Genomic DNA, 17,271 nt, shown 5'->3' with positions numbered 1-17,271 from the left:
TAAAAATCAGGACAGCGCTTTGATTCAGTTACGTATTGCTTTAAGTTCCAGTTTGATCTATGACAAGCCATTAGATCTTTATTCTTATTTATTATTGACACATTAATCCCAGCCCTCCTATATCAAAAGAATCTTTTCGATGATTTAAGGAGATAAGACTAGCGTCCATCAGTACAGTTTCTTCCTTCTGAATCTCCAGGAATTAGTACAGTCCTGGCGTAACCTAATTAATAAGTACGCGCAGACATTCAGTTAAATAGTAATTCAAATGAGACTTTTTAGCAGCATTGAAAAGAAACAACTTTCTTTGGGATCTTCTTCGCTTGCTGGTTTGATTAATTCTTTGTTTCACTTTTTCAGATTACCTGGCCATCATTTCTGAGCTGATAGAATAAAACATGTCTGCCAAATTTATAAACAGTATTTCCTCCCAGTGGGACAGTACATTAAAATATTCCTTGCAATATACTTTGGATATGTTCCTCTCTAGGCTGTTTGGAAACAGTGAATCTACACTATAAAAAATGGAAGAATTCTCCATCTTTTTATCAAAGGTTCTCTATCTCCTAGAACAAAAACAAAAAAAATGAAAGGTTTGCTGATATATAATTCTACTCATTGAGTGGCACCAAAGAGAAATTTCAGCCAATGGAACAGTGGGACACGTGAAAAGAGGGGAAGAAAATAGAGATTAATTCTGGGTACAAATAATAGGATATGTCAATTAAACACAATGATAGCATAACTAAAAATAGGTATAAAAGAACATTTTGGTGAAGAAGTAAAATTTGGCACTTGACCTCACTTGTTGAGTTCTAAAAAAAAAAAAATCTTAACGTAGTGAACACATTTTGAGTGCTCTATTTTAGGCAGATTCAGAGAATTGAAATATACTGACAAAAACAAGTAACCAATCAAACAAATACGATGTACAAAGCTAACTTTTGAACCACTCTGTGATGGCAACCGCTCTGAATGTTGGTCAGTCACACAGATGGCCAGATACCGGTCACGCGGGACTTGAGAAGGAAGTAAGGTAACTGGCCTTTGTATGAACATAAGAAAAGCGAACACCATCATCCTAGAATGAAGGCATGGTGACTTTTTAAACGTTTGCATTAAGGGAAATATTTGGATTCACCATATTTATGTTTACTTTATGACTAAGCAAATTGCTGGACATTAACAGACAAAATCTAAATTATGTGAAGATACCCTTTACGAACATCAATCTTTATCTCCCTCAGGGATAGATCAGGAGACATTAAGGTAACAAAGCTGGGTGATGCGAACACTGCTTCTTAATTTGGATACAGAGAAGTAGGTACCAAGTTAAAGAGAAGGGGCTTATAGAAATTAAATTAAAAAGAAATTATGTCCAAACCAGATTGAATCTTCCAGTGCGTGAAGTGCATATCAAAAATCTAGAGCAAATATCAGAAGAAATACGTGAAAAACTCATCGAAGAATGAGAAAAGCAATAAAAATTTGGCCCAACGTTTGAAAGGGGAAAATAAGAGGCCAAAAGAAGTTTTTAAGAAAATCTGACAAAATTGACACTTCGAAGATTTTACTTTTCATGTTAAAAGATAAAAATTTGATTAATTTCTGGTCCACTCTTCCACAGAGAAACTTACATGTTTCCTACTTAAAAGGCAGGTGGAGGGGCTCCTGGGCGGCACAGCGGTTAAGCGTCTGCTTTCGGCTCAGGGCGTGATCCCGGCAATATGGGATCGAGCCCCACATCAGGCTCCTCCGCTGGAAGCCTGCTTCTTCCTCTCCCACTCGCCCTGCTTGTGTTCCCTATCTGGCTGGCTGTCTGTCAAATAAATAAATAAAATCTTTAAAAAAAAAAAAAAAAAAAGGCAGGTGGAGATGGTGGAAACATCATTTTCATGAACATCTGCGAAATCTGTTAACACTTAGGAAGTAACTGCAGGCATTTATCTCCGGGAATCTGGGAAATACTGCAGTTTATGCTTGGTGTTGAAAAGCATGAAGTTAAGACTCTTATTAAACCAATACAATCACATATATTTTGTTTTTAACACTGAAACTGCAGGCCTTTACTTTTTTTTTTTTTTTTTACCTCTCTGGTCAAAGGAATGACAATTCAGAAATGTGCTGCAAATTTCTCTTTGAGCCAACTGATCAAAATGTAATGTAGCATTAGAATATATTTTAATGAAACATGACACAAATGATGTATTTTAAAATTCTGGCAAAGTATATTAACCAAGAATTATTGATTGAGCAGATACTGGGGTATCTTTCAAGCCCCACACTATAGATGCATTTGGGCCTCAGCCAAACTGTCTAGAACCAGTTCTCAAAGCTGGCTGCTAACCTGGCAAGATTTGTTAAAGTACCAGTGTTTGGGCTCTCTACCCGTAAAGATTTTGATTGAATTGTTAGGGTGTGGAGCTCATAAACTAAGAACAAGGTCTAGCTCTAATATTTTGGGGGAAACAAGTAAACTTTCTCTCCATCTCTTGCCTCTCTCTGTTACATTTTTTATTGTTGTTCATTTTATTTTGTTTTTTTGTATTAAGGCCTGGCTTTCTCTGCTTCTGAGTTTATATGACAGAAAACGCTCCCTAAATCAATCATCGTGATAGAAAGGGTGTCATCATATGAAAGTATGGGTGCTTTTCCAGTAAGCATAAAGATGCAGAGTATGGTAGGTGACCAGCTTTATTAAACAAAAAGCCCAATATAATACTGTCCAGTTATAGAGAAATTATCTTGGATCTCTAACACTCCTTCCTTTTTTTTTTTTTTTTAAAGATTTTATTTATTTATGTGACAGAGAGACAGCCAGCGAGAGAGGGAACACAGCAGGCGAGTGAGAGAGGAAGAAGCAGGCTCCCAGCAGAGGAGCCCGATGTGGGACTCGATCCCGGAACGCCGGGATCACGCCCTAAGCCAAAGGCAGACGCTTTAACGACTGCGCTACCCAGGCACGCCTCTAACACTCCTTCCTATGTTGACATGTGAAATAGGACATTCGAACAAAACTTCTGTACCTAAAGTTTCTTATAATATTTTTGAAAAAAGTATTTCCAAATTCATAGGTAAACTGAATTTTTACTAATAAAATAATTATGTTGCCTTTAAGTGAAATTCTTTTTTTTTTTTTTAAGATTTATTTAAGTGAGAGAGCAAGCGCGCACATGAGCAGGGGGAAGGGCAGAGGAGAGGAAGAAGCAGGGCTGGGCTCCATTCCAGGACCCCCTGAGATCATGACCTGAGCCAAAGTCAGAGGCTTAACCGACTGAGCCACCCAGGTGCCCCAGTGAAATTCTCTTTATTAGTCTTCATGAATAGACTTTTTCTTCTGCAGTGCAGACACAAGCTATGCTCAGTGACAGCCGTCCCGTTCCTGGATTTCAGTTTGCTCTTTAGCCTTATTGAGGGAGTGGTAAGAGGGTGGAGGAATGGGGAATAAGGGATGTGAAAATGTTAGGTAATAGTGAAGGGACATGATTTTTTGTTTTTACTGACTTAGTAGAAATAAACCCAAAGCTTTTCTAAGATCTAAGAGTAGATCTGCTAATCTTTAAGCAAGAGTTTTGTCATCTTTGTTATTGCTGATGCTTCTCAGACTATAATATAATCCCCTCCCACATTATGTTCTTGAAACTAGTCCTTCCTTCCTTTATAATCCATCATCAGAAGAGCATTCGAGTTTGGCTTTTCAAAGCTCCTGAAACTACAACTTGTCCAGTTAGAAAAAAGCAATCTGGTTTTCTTTACTACCAGGGGCACTTTAGCCTACACATCTGCATTCATTGCTCTGCTGATGGGCTGTGGCAAAGCAGGAAGGGGGCTCGGCAGTGTCCTTGACACAATCACAGCCTTCCATGAACATTAGAAAAGCACTCACCTTGGCTTCATTTTGGTCTGTGCCAAGCCACAGTAGTAGCCGTGGTGTCACAGGCGATTAGTACCCCCAAGTCCCTCGCTGGGAGTTGTTCTCAGAACTTGGTTTTGCTGTGATAAACAGAATGCACTGGTAAGAAGAACTGCAGCTCTTTGAAGACAAGTACAGTATGCTGAGACCTTAAGGGAGTCTAATTATCATAATCTGAAGCAACTGTAACAAACTAAGAGCATCACCCATTCTTCCCTCTCCCCATCTTTGCTTAAGAAGCGTTAACTGACTTTGAAGCATTTCTGTTTAAAAAGTCAGCCACTCATCTTACCCCCAAATCAGGATAATTGTTTTCTTCCCCAACTGAGGTTGAAATAAATGATATCATTACAGTTTGCAAAAAAAACAATTTTACTTCTTTATGAGCAAAAGAACGATTTTACTTCTTTATGAGCAAAACACCAGTTACTTCTCAATAGAGTCCAACTATTTTATTTTGTGTATCTTTAATATAATCGCTAACCCTATACTATATCTTGTTAAAAGTCTTTTAGCAATGAAACAGTTGGGCAAAAATCACATGAAGGAATTAAAAAGAATGAATGAAAAGGCTCTCATTTTAAGTTTTAAAAAAGCAGTATTTAATGATCACACAGGTGTGGTTTTTTTTTAAGATTTTATTTATTTGAGAGAGAGAGACAGAGAGAGAGAGCACAAGCAGTGGGAGTGGCGAAGGGAGAGAGAGAAGCAGAGTCCCTACTGATCAGGGAGCCCGACCCCGCAGAACTCAATCCCAGGACCCCAGGATCATGACCTGAGCTGAAGGCAGATGCTTAACCAACTGAGCCACAAAGGCGCCCCGCACACAGGTCTTTACAAACTCCTTTTGTATACTTTATCTTCAATCTTTATCAAGCTCAATTTAAGTATGAGAAAACAAATTGAGAGGTAAAGAAGTAAATTTATGAGTTTGTTGTAAGTTGCTGAATGAGTTCATGAATATCGTGGCAGGGATTCAATCCAAATACTCTGACTTCAAGTCCAGTGCCCTTTTTACTATATGATGTGACATCCATTTAAAAACAAACAAACAAAACCCTAATTAGTAAGTCACCAACATTCATGCAAAATAAGCAAAAATCTAAATGATTCAGTAGACTCTATGCTCAGTATGATTCAGTCATCTCAAGTGAGTGGACGCAAACTTAATCTACATTAGCAGATGTCCAGTGTCCAAGCAAGGAAGGCCACAGAGAGTTTTACTGTCCTCTGCAATGCGAAAAATGTGTCTGAAATATCATCTAGCTCCTGGGGTCTCATCTCAAATAGCGTTGCAGAACTGAAAGTGTCTTAAGAGTCAACAGAGTGACAGTGCACCTGGATATAGCTTCATTTGAAAAGCAGCTAAAACTGGAACTATTTCGTCCAGAAAAATAAAGATTTAGCAAGAAGGAAGCGTGGGCTGGTTATTTCCAAGTATTTGAACTATGTAGAAGTAACTTTGCATCTCAGTGTGTTAAAACCAAAAACAAGGAACAGAATTTTCAGAGGGGGATGAACAGTTTTCATTTAATGTATTACTTTCTAGTCATTACAGCTCCTCAGAAGTTTTAAAGGACCACCTCATGAACAGTTTACAAAGGGAACCTGGCCAGGACATTGTACAGAAGATTCCAGACTGCATGGATCCCACCCAGCCCCAAGCAGTTTAACCCGAGAAGGAACGACTAGAGAGGTTCACTTTTTCGTGCAAGAGATCATATCCAACACTTTGACCATGGAAAGAGTTTGTTTACAAATACTTATAATGATGATTATAATAATGCTGCTGCTAATGATGATAGTATATTACACCAGTCATGTTTTTTCACATTTGAGAAGCTGAGTACAGCACATTTACTCTCTTGCTCTTGATCACTCTTTTTTTTTTTTCCCTCCAAAGTAATACCCCTTGAGGTTCAGGAGACAGACTGAAAAGCAGAGGCTCAGTTAATGCCCTCAATTTAGAACTACATCTCTGAGAGAGAGAATGCCCTTGAGCTATAAAAATGTAATCGTTGGCCTGCAGTATCCTGACAGAGATGAGAGCAGACAGCTGTTCCTGCACACTGCTCTCTGTTGAAGGCCGTGTGACGCTCACTGAAACAAGTCTTGAACTGTTCTGCTTCGCTGTCTCAACAGGTTAACTGGAACTGAGGATTTTGTACAGCTGTATGTCTTTGCAATTGCTCTGTGTCCTTTAAATTTGAGTGGTTTTGTAAATGTGAGTACGTTAGGTCCCCTGGATTTGGAGGCAGACAAGATCAGTTCTGCCACTTGACATGTGTTTGCCCCTGTACAGGTCTTTCCTTGCAATAGGGAAATATCAGTAATGCTTCCCACACTAGCTTGTTTGGAGGATAGAGGTAATCATATGCATAAAAGATTTAGCATAATCTATAACAAATAATAAGTGTTGAAAAGATATTAGTTGTTTTAATTATATTTATACTCATTGTTTCAAGCAGAATGATTCCACAGTCATAGATAGTTCTGTGAAGAGGCCAACTATAGCTCTGTTGTACAGCTAAGACTTTGTCTATTGCTTACAATAAAGTATGGTTTGTTGAACAATATCATGTTATACAAAAGTCATTGTAAAAAATCAAATAAATACTTATAATAAATGCTATGTATCGGGGTATAGAAATAACTTCATGTTAACTTGTGACTTTTTATTTTATTATTTTCTTTGACATATGGGAAGGTGAGAATGCAGAGACAATGTGGAACTGGACCAAGATAAATATTGTTTTGGGTTCTGAAGCAGGAGATTCTGGGAAGGTGAAGGCTGGAAATGAGCTCTCTTTCCTCTACCACCAAATCCTCTGTGTCTATTCCTCCTAGTCAAATGGACCCTAATGTCTATGGGAGTCTGTGTGCCAGTGAGGCCTTGTGTTCCATGTTGTGTAGCCATGGTGTGGACAGCTAATGCACAATCATGAACTCTTGCACTGGATGAGTCCCTGAAACCAGGGTTCATATAGTAAAGCCAAGAAGAAACTGAATCATGCACAGATCCCTCCTGCTTTGTGTGGAGGAGAACAGGAAGAAAATGGGTCATTGAGAGGTTTTCTTGAGGTGCTTCAGTAAAGGTTGACTTACTTGTTTTTATTCTAGCAGTCTTCTCAGAGTAGAAGCCACAGACCTTGTATGACCCTTAGGATCCAGCAACTCTGGTCTCATCTCCCATTCCTCTCTTACTTGCTTACACTCCAGTCACACTAGCCTCTTTCTGACAATTAAATGTCAGAGTCACACTCCCACCCCAGGATCTTTGCAATTATTACACCCTCTGTCTTTCTCACAGACTATGCAATATACCTATTTTAAATTATTATATTTATAAACGCATTTGTTAAATTTATTTTCTGCATCTCCCAAGCCATATTATCTTTATCCATCCTAGAAAAGGAAAGAGTAAAAAAACAAAAAATGAAATTCTGTGCAAAATAGAGACAACTTTGGAATTTAAGAATAAATTTAATAAGAAATGGATAGAGCCTTCATGAAGAAGAAGACTGAATCTTCTTCAGTGATTTGGCACTGAAGTTGTAATTTCAGTGACTGTTGTAAAATATAGGAAATGTAAGCAATGCTTTTGAATGGGAAGACTCAAGATTTTAAAAATCAATACATTCAAAATTCATATAATAATTTAATACAAAAGACTCCTAAATTTTAAAAACACTGGCTAAGATGATCTTCAATTATATGAGGAAAAAAACTAAATGCTCAAGAATAGCCAGGGAAAATGTTGGAAATGTAATTTAAAAGTTTATAGTAATAGAGCTATTGAATACTTTTTACAATAATTCAATAAAAAATGATTTTGTAAACCATGTTGCTTAGCTTTCAAACTCAAATGTCTTTGTTCAACTCAATTGTATATACTCATGAATATATGACAATTGTTACAAGTTTGTAAATTTATTTTCTACTCTGCTCTTGTTCAGTCCTCATAATATATTTCTTCCTATCATAATTATACTGTGATGAGTTTTGAATTTGGGGGACACAAGACTACCAGAAGTGGGTTTGTTTATAGCCTCTAAAAATAAATAATGCAAAATAATTGAGCATTTAAAAAAATGTCTGGTTACTTTCAGTGAATATATAGAATTTGTTTGCTTTCAATGTTTGTATATATTTTTCCTGTTTAAGTGTATGTTGTCTGTGGATTTAATGCCTTGCAAGTTAATATTACAAGACAGAAACTGTCTATTCCCAACCCACTGAACTTAGATGCTTTTCTTCAACTTCTACTTCTTCAGTCCATTGATTCTTGTTCATTAGGTTAATAATGGAAATATTTTCAATATTTTTCTGATTGTGAAAATGACCCAAACATATTATAAAAATGGAAACAACATAGAAGAGAGGGAGCTGATCTGTGAAACACACACTTAAACACACACAAATGCAGGACAGAGAAGAGAGATTCAAGTCACTCCTAATTTCAAGGACGTATTTACCACATACAAAACAAACAAGTCCAAGCTGGAAATATGTGAAATTCAGATGTGGCAGCCTGGTCTGTTTGACTCTATCTCAATTAACCAACCTGTACCAGTATACTGTGTCAACCTCTGGACCCTGGGCCTATTTCCTTTTTGGACTGAGAACATGCACCAGACACCATCTATCTTCCTCGTATCTCCCTTCTCTTCTGTTCACTCTTACTCCTTTGAAATGACCACGCCTGATATCTTTTACTTCATTTTTTCTTTCTTCTGTTTAGCCAAAATTTAGGCTTATCCCCCTGATCCGAAAAAGGTATCCTCTTGTTTCCATTTCTCCCTATACACCATGGAGAATTCTTCTCTCCTCTCCTCAACTGAAAAGTATTTCTATCTTATTTTCCATTTATTTCTCAACTGCTTGCAATCTGGCTTACTTTCTTAATTCTCCATGGAAATGATTTGGCACAGTTCATCAGTGACCTCTGTATTTCCAAATTCAATGGAAACAAGTAAGTCTTTATTTACTGACCCTTCATGGCTCTCTGCTCCCTGACATCACACCCTCCTGGTTCTCATACTTTTGCAGTTCTTTACCTCTTTCACAACTTTTTTTCCCATATAACCCCTAAATGTCCATGTTCCCTAGGATACATTACTGGACAAATACTTATTGGATAATCTCATCTTTTTAATTGCTTTCAATGACTAACCATGTATTGAAATTCCCAAAAATCTTGATCCCACGGAGAGTTCTGTCCTCAGCTACAGATTCACATATCCAGTTGCTTACTGGACATTTCCATCTGGACCTAACAACAGTATCCCAAATTCAACATATTCAAAATAAAATTATTATTACCCCAGGCATGTTTTTTTTACATTCCCTGTTTTGACTGGTGGTACTATAATGCACTTAGCTAGAAATCAGTTTTCCTTGGAACTACTTTATCTTCCATGAACTCACTTCTTCTTTTTTTTTTTAGATTTTATTTATTTATTTATTTATTTATTTATAGCAAGGGGGGGCAGCGGGAGAGAGAAAATCTCAAGCAGACTCCATGCTGTGGGTGGAATCCGATGTGGGGCTCAGTCCCACGACCCTGAGATCATGACCTGAGCCAAAATCAAGAGTTGGATGCTCAGCCGACTGAGCCACCCAGGCACCCCCACTAACTCACTTCTAATCAATTGCTCTATGTGTGTAGATCTTGCTTCTCAAATGATTTTTCTCTTTTTCTTCTTTAATACCACAAAGGTATTCAAACTGTCTCCATATACATAGTCGTAATGATGTAACCAAAAACATTTCAAACCACATTAGTTCCCTATTTAAATGCTTCAGTGCCTCATTAATACATGCAGAATAGTGCCCAACCTCCTCTTAGAATGCACACATGGCTCCTCTGCATCTCTGTCATTTCCTCTCCCATCACTTCCTGCTATGTTCATCAGAAACCATTGCCAGCAAACTCCTCATATACTATGCTATTGGTCATTCCTCTTCCTCCTTTCGTATCATCTCCTGTTCTGGATTTTCTTCTACTCATCCATCTTCTATTTCTTCCCTTTACCTGGGAAGCTTCTATATAAGACTTGGCTCAGTCTTTACTCCCAAAGCCTTTCTAACCCTCCTCTTCGCTATTCTTCCTTCATCCCATTGAGTTAAATAATTTTTATGGATTCTCCAGTGCCTCTCCTTCTCATCGTCCTCACACAGTATGTACAATTAGGTTTGTAGGCTCATGGGCAGACTATGTCCAAGTTGTCACCTGTATAATCCCAGTTTTTAGCACAGTGACTGGGACATGGTTGGATTCAATACATATCCTGAGTGGACAAATGCATGGTATCTTTTACTAAATTTCTTGAATGGTCACTCAGTGAGTGCTAACTAAATGGAAAGTAGCATAGGCATTGTGGCCAAGGACATACTGTTCCATTTTTCTGATTTTCTCCTCTTTTCAATTATATTAAAATCCAAGAACATTTGAAAACGTTCTGAAAACAGATTTACCATACACTGAAAACTAATTAACAATACACTGAATACATATTCGTTAAGTTAAATGTTTGTATGTCAGTTGGTGTGGTAATTTTTCCCTCCATTACTTTGGTACACATCCAAAGAAGAGGTTAAAACCATTGTTTTATTTAACCGTGTTTACACATTCCTGTTCCTTTACTTTGCAGAGGCTTTCAACAAACTTAGAATGTTCTTGGACATACAACTATGATACAATCTACCACAAAATTAGCTATGAGCTGGACATGGTCTAATAATATCCATTACATGTTTATTTTACATTTTAATATTTGTATGTGCTCTGCTAGACCTGAGCCAAGTCTTAAATAATTTGCTTAAATGATTGGCTTGAGTAAATTGAGTCATGACTGAGCTTCATACTGGTAAGGAAAAAAAAAAATGGAAACATATTGTCAACTACATCTCATATGTCTCTAAAAATAATTGTAGAACAAAAACATTTAAGATAATGATTTAGAGAAAGCATTTCATATGAATCCTATCATTAAATTCAGAAAAATATGATTTTTTGTAATATGCCTTTGATATTCTGATAACTCTGAATACCTCAGACTGGAAAATAAACTCCTCACTTTCTCATACCAGCGGGTGCTAATATCACGCTTTGTAGATTGAGAAAACTAATGTAATCCCTCCGCTGGTCTCTTGGATCTACAATGTCTTAATAATATCAAGATTTGTGCCTATGCTGGAAGCCATGGCTGGGAGATGCGATTTCACTTTCAATTCTCTACATCCACAAAAATTTTGTGTTAACATCTAAGGCTCTTACGATTACTAGGTACACAGATTCCTACCACACTCTTTCTCCTTGATTTTTTTTAATGTACCCCAACATATACTTTTTTAAAAACAGACTTATTTAGGTAGATTTTACATACCATAAAAGTCACCGTTCCAAATTGTCCTGTTCAGTGGTTTTCGGTATATTCAGAGTTGTGCAACCATCACCACCCAGAGGTAACAATAAGCCCCAAACACACAACATTCTGGCTGTCATCTCAGACCATCCCTATTCCTATGTTCCTGGCTTGCTAACTCTTAAATTCCATCTCCATCTGTTTCCTGACCTTTGATCCTTTTTCTCATTTAACACTTGCTTCTGCCCTGGAGACTTGGCATTTGTATTTCGTCTCTGATTTCTGACAGTCATTAAGGACTTTGACTTAGAATTGCTTACCAGCTCTCTCTCACCAGTTACTCCTGGGAGTTCTCCTGCCTTAGCTGTTCCTTAAAAATCTATCCATGCATACAACCCATCCCAACCACTCCAGTTAACTGTTTCCCATTGGAGGGTCATTGAAACATTTTGCTTCCAAGTTTTCTTTCTTGGAATTCAGCCCTTGATGAAACTATAGCAATGTGAATGAGCTCAGGATCTCTCATAGATGGCTTGTAAATCAAGAGGTATGGGGAAAAAATAGGGATCTTGTTTAGGAGAAATCTAGTGCATGACTTCAGAAACTGGGAATTGCTTCGAAACCAGGCACATAAAGATATGAGTTACACCCAAGTGAGGCACAGATGGATTGCCTGTGGGTCCTAATTCTAGATTACCCTTCAAGGCTTTGCATAGATACATAGAGAATGAACCACATCTCAGTGTTCATATTGGAAATGGGAGGGGGTGTTTAGGGAGCATTCATGATTGTATTGGTAAAATGAAGTGAATAGTTTATGCCCTTGTTATCCAACAATGACTTAAGTGTTATCTTGTAAAAACTGGGGGCACACAGCAGCAAGCATCACATAATGCATGTGGGAATTCACAGAGTGTCAGCAGGAGCATGAATCTTCCGTTTTTGCAACTTCCTAGAGAGGTAGGCTTGGACAGTGAGGCTGGGTACTGGCAGAGGTACTCTGCCCTCTGCTGCTCTCTCTATTTAATGGAGAGAACATAACCATGATCTTGCTCAGGAAATAGATACTTTGAGCCTCGGAGCCAGTTTTTAAATGATGTACCAGAAAATCCAGCTTTCTAGTACTGGAGACAGTGAAGGAAGTTGCCAAGCTACCCAGAGCGAGAGGTCCACAGGCAGGAACTAGTACTGTAGTGCTGATTTTCTATACAGGAGTGGTAGATTAAGGGTAAGAAAATGGATGTTTAGAATTGCTAAGCACTATGTACATTAAAATAATCTATCTATGAATACCAAAAAGTAAGGGTGAAAGATTACATGAAGAATACAATATGTGGAATATATAATGTCCGTGATACTATGTTCTTTAATTCTAAATATATAACTTTTGTTTAAATAATAAATATTTCTGATCTTAAAATGATCTTTATGGTTAGTTTCACTTGTGATTGGCAGCTCACAACTGGGATGAGGAATGAAACTGATGGTCAAGAAGGGGGAAAAATCAAGAAAAGCAAAAAATTGTTTTAATTAGTGTAATTCTTGTTCTAAAACTAATAGCAAGATTTTAAAATCACCAATTTTCATTAATTCTTATTTATAATATATGCAGTTAAATTCACCAGAATAAAATTCACACATGTAATTCATGTGATGCTGGACCTTGCAACGGAGTTAATTTGCATGGCTACATTTCAATGAGGAAACTGAAAATAACTTGCCCCAAACCCAAAAGCTGATAAACAGTGGAGCCAGGACTCAGATCCACATTTATTACAATCTGTGATTTCCTATACCAGACAGAAATGGGGTATCTTTAGCTTGCTTCGGTATTTAAAGGGATACTGCCCTCTGACCAGCACTGGCTTCCCGGGCCCCAGAATAAGTATAAAAGCACAGGATACCATATGTGGTTTAAAGTCTGCAGTTGCTTCCCTGAAATTCTTAATACTTTTTTAACAAGGGACCTAGCACTTCTGGTTTGCCCTGGGCCCAGAATTATGCAGCTGGTCCTGTCTCTGGAAAAGTTTTGGACAGTTCTTTAAACAGTCTTCGTGTTTATAATGAGTGTCATAAAATCTAGACTTACCAACTAGCAAAATTGTTCCTGGACATCTTTGGGATTGGTTTGTTTCTTTTCATTTTGGTAAAACAGCTTCACCTCTCAGACGTCAGTTTTCTCTTTTCGGAGAATGGTACTCATTGACCCTGAGTGTGCTCACTCGTTGCTGAAGTGTTCTCCACCCACGGTGATGCTTCTGCAGTTCTCCAAAGGAAGGTACCCCGCTGGTTCTGTCATTACCTAGAATGGCCTTCTTTGGGCCTCGAGGAAACCACAGGACTTGGGACAAATGTAACTTCCTCTAGTTTTCTGAAGGGATAATTTGACCCTTCTCAGCAGTTATCTTCAAAATACAAAAGTTGTGAGATAGGGAGAGAGAGAAACGACAACATTGTTTCTGGACTGTCTCCTGCCTAGAGTGAATTGATCTCTCACTGTGTTCCTATAGCAGCACCCCATATAAACGATATTCATTGCTGTTAGGGTGGCCTGTGACGCCGGAGACAAAGAATAGCACCAAGTGTGGAGCAACAGGCAGGACAGAGTTTATTCCCTCTCCAAGGAAGGAGAGGGGCCACACATTCTAGAGAAATGTCAACCGAGTTTCTGTTAGGCTGGGCCTTTTCAGGGGTTTGGAGGATGTTGAGAGGGTAGCAGCTGCCCCATGGGAGGCAGAGTGGGTTGTGAGGTGGGGGTCAACTTTTGGCCAGGTGGAGCAGGAGGTGGCAGGTTTCTCGAGGGCCTCTGTCTAGGATGTGAGTTATGCTCAGGCTAGAGAAGAACATGTTTTGTAATTGGGGTCTATTTACTAAGAATGTAACCTAGGAAAACAAAGCATTAGGGCCAAGTGCAGACACCTGTGAGTTTTGTTTATAAGCTTGGTTGAGCTGGGGGTGGGGGGTGGGGAGTGGAGGGTTTTTTTTATTTTTTAAAAATTTTATTTATTTGACAGAGAGAGACACAGTGAGAGAGGGAACACAAGCAGGGGAAGTGGGAGAGGGAGAAGCAGGCTTCCCGCTGAGCAGGGAGCCCAATGCAGGGCTCAATCCTAGGACCTGAGCCACCCAGGCGCCCCAAGGGGAGGGTTTGAATGGATTCCTTTCAATTGCCCTTATCACCTGGAAGAGATGTAAAGGTGTTTCTCCTCTACTAAACTACTTTTAAGTAGTAGAATATTACCTTGTTCATTTTTTTTAAATCTTTGCAGCTCCAATATTTAAAAACATTTTGATGAACTGTTTGGTCAAATGAAATGAATTGCCAAAGTCCCCTCCCTTGCCATATTCCATGACTTTGGCAATTATATATTTCAATCCCAATTATTTGTTTTTCCAGTGAGTTATGCGAAAACTCCCCCCAAATAAAACTTAATGAATCCCCAAAATGGATGTGTAAGTGCTTCATTACCTAAAAGCAATGTTTTCAATTAGTTTCTGCCTCTGGGTTTTATTTTCCCAATGTGATTTACCTAATCACATTTTTAGCTAAAGAGAAGATGAGCCACTGATTAAATTAATGTCTTAGCATAAGACAAAGTCAATCACTATTAGCATAAATCCTTCTTCAAAAACATCTGACAAAAAGTACTGCTAATTTTCTAGCCACCTATAGATATAGATATACTCCAACTACAGTTGGAACATGGCACTCATTAAATAACAGTGTCTTTTGAAAAACAATGTGATTCAGGCCACCTTCCTTGTAGAGAAGAAGATTTTTTGGATTAGAATATGTAATTTTCAAAAGTGATAGGATCAGTGTCCAAACTCATCAGTCAAAATACTTGGAATACTTAAAAAATTTAAGAAGAAATAGTAATACTAATCTTACAGCATTCTATCAGGGAATAAAGCATGATTCCTCTATTACTCTGCTAGGGCTGCCCTAACAAAATACCACAGACTGGGAGGTTTAAACAACAGAAACTTATTTTCTTACAGTTCTGGAGGCTAGAATTCCAAGATCAAGGTGTCTTCAGGGTTAGTTTCTGGTGAGAACTTTCTTCCTGGCTTACAGATGACTGCCTTCTCCCTGTGTCCTCACATGGGCTTTCTTCTGTGCACATGTGTAGAGAAGATCCTCATGTATCTCTTTCTTTTTGTAGGGACATACCAGTCCTATTGGATTAGGGCTCCACCCTTATGACCTCATTAACCATAATTATCTTTCTAAAGGCCCTATCACCAAGCACAGTTACATGGGGATGGGGGTGGGAGGTAGGACTTCAACCTAAAAATTTTGCAGGGACATAATTTTGTCCATAACAATCTCTAACTTTGATGAGGTCAGAACAGAGGTATGTTGGAGCCAGCTTGGGCTCACAGGAACCAACTGTGAGCATCTCTTCCCAACTCTGTACTCAGTGACTTAAAAAATCTGCCTCAGTGGGAATACTGACACCATCAAAATCATCAACCACTACCATTCAGCAGCATCTAACATATATTGTCACTGAATCCATAATCACATAATAATCACCACTGTATAACAAAGAAAAGTAAATAATCATGCCAACAAATGTTGCATGTATATCTATCAGCGAAACATTAAAAATGTGGAAATCATAAGAAAAATAAAATCTCATATGCATTTTCTCTTTGATAAAATTTATCTTGAAGACTGTGTTCAACTTGATTAGTGAAATGGATTTGGCAAATAATAACTAATAAGAGATATGCATTGGCTTTTCCCAATATTTAATTATAAACATTTTCAAATATACAGAAAAGTTGAAATACATTATAGCAAACACCCATATATCCATTATTTACATTTTGCAATGAACATTTTACTATAGTTGCTTCATCAAATACCCATCCATCTATCTCTCTACCCATCAATCAAAGCTTCTTAATTTTTTTTATGCATTTCATAGTAAGTTGGAAACACCAGTACACTTCCACTAGATACTTCAGCATGCCTGTGATTAACTATTATCTGATATTTGTATTGGGTTCCTTTTTTTTTCTTAAAAGGTAAAATTCCCATACGGTAAAATGTATAAATCTTAAGTGTACCATGTGATGAGTTCTTACAAATATATTCACTTGCATAACCTAGACCATTATCAAGGCACCGAACATTAGCTTCAGGGCTGAAAGCTTCCTCATGCCCCTTCCAAGTAAATTCCTACCCCACCCTTTACAGGCACCACAACTGTTCTGATTTTTTTTCTTACCATAGAAAACTGTTGCCTCCTTATTGATTCTATAAATGGAAACGATGCAGTATGTACTGTAGGTATGGAGCTTTTTTCATTCAGCAGGGTATTTTTGAGATTAATCCATGCCATTGTATGTACCAATAGTTCATTCTTTTTATTAATGTGAAGTGTTCCATTGTAAGAATATAATACAATTTCTTGATCCATTGTCCTCTCATGGAACCCCAAGCTATTTCCAGGCTTTAGCTATTATGAATAAAGCTCTATAAACATTTTTGTCAAGTGCTTTTGTGGACATATGTTTTCATTTCTCTTAAATACTTAGGAATTGAATTACTGTGTCAAAAAATAAACATATGCTTAGTTTCATAAAAAATTGCCAGAGCTTTTTCCAATGTGGTTGTACCATATTACATTCCCATCAATAATGTATGAGAGTTACAACTACTCCACATTCTCTCCAACAGTTAGGTCATTAGTTAACTCATTCTTTTTTTGTTTGTTTGTTTTAACCATTCTGATGAGATGTGTAGGTATCTTTTCGTGATTTTAATAGCCATTTTCCTGTCACAAGCAATACTGAACATTTTTTATGTGTTTATTGGCCATTTGTATCTCTTCCTTTGCCAAATATCTATTGAAATATTTTACTTACTTTAATTGATTTTTTTGTCTTTTAATTAAGTTTTAAGAGGTTTTTAAATATATCGTGGATAGCAGTCTTCTGTCAAATACATGTTTGTAAATATTTCTCTCTTTGAGTCTC

General features: G+C 37.6%; 1 long non-coding RNA gene across 3 annotated transcripts in view; it reads right to left on the bottom strand.

The window, feature by feature from the left end:
• The window catches only part of LOC103678262, a 76,244-nt gene that overhangs the window by 4,216 nt on the left and 54,757 nt on the right, over nt 1-17,271 (bottom strand). For all 3 annotated transcript variants that reach the window (XR_005836550.1, XR_005836551.1, XR_005836552.1), the window contains one exon: nt 3,887-3,993. This is a non-coding gene — a long non-coding RNA (uncharacterized LOC103678262). The remainder of the gene's footprint in view (nt 1-3,886; nt 3,994-17,271) is intronic.

This window comes from Ursus maritimus, unplaced genomic scaffold (genome assembly GCF_017311325.1).
Source record: "Ursus maritimus isolate PB19 unplaced genomic scaffold, ASM1731132v1 scaffold_20, whole genome shotgun sequence".
Classification (NCBI taxonomy): Eukaryota; Metazoa; Chordata; class Mammalia; order Carnivora; family Ursidae; genus Ursus; species Ursus maritimus.
The sequence above is the reverse complement of the archived record's forward strand: the minus strand, read 5'-3'. Positions and strand labels throughout refer to the sequence as shown.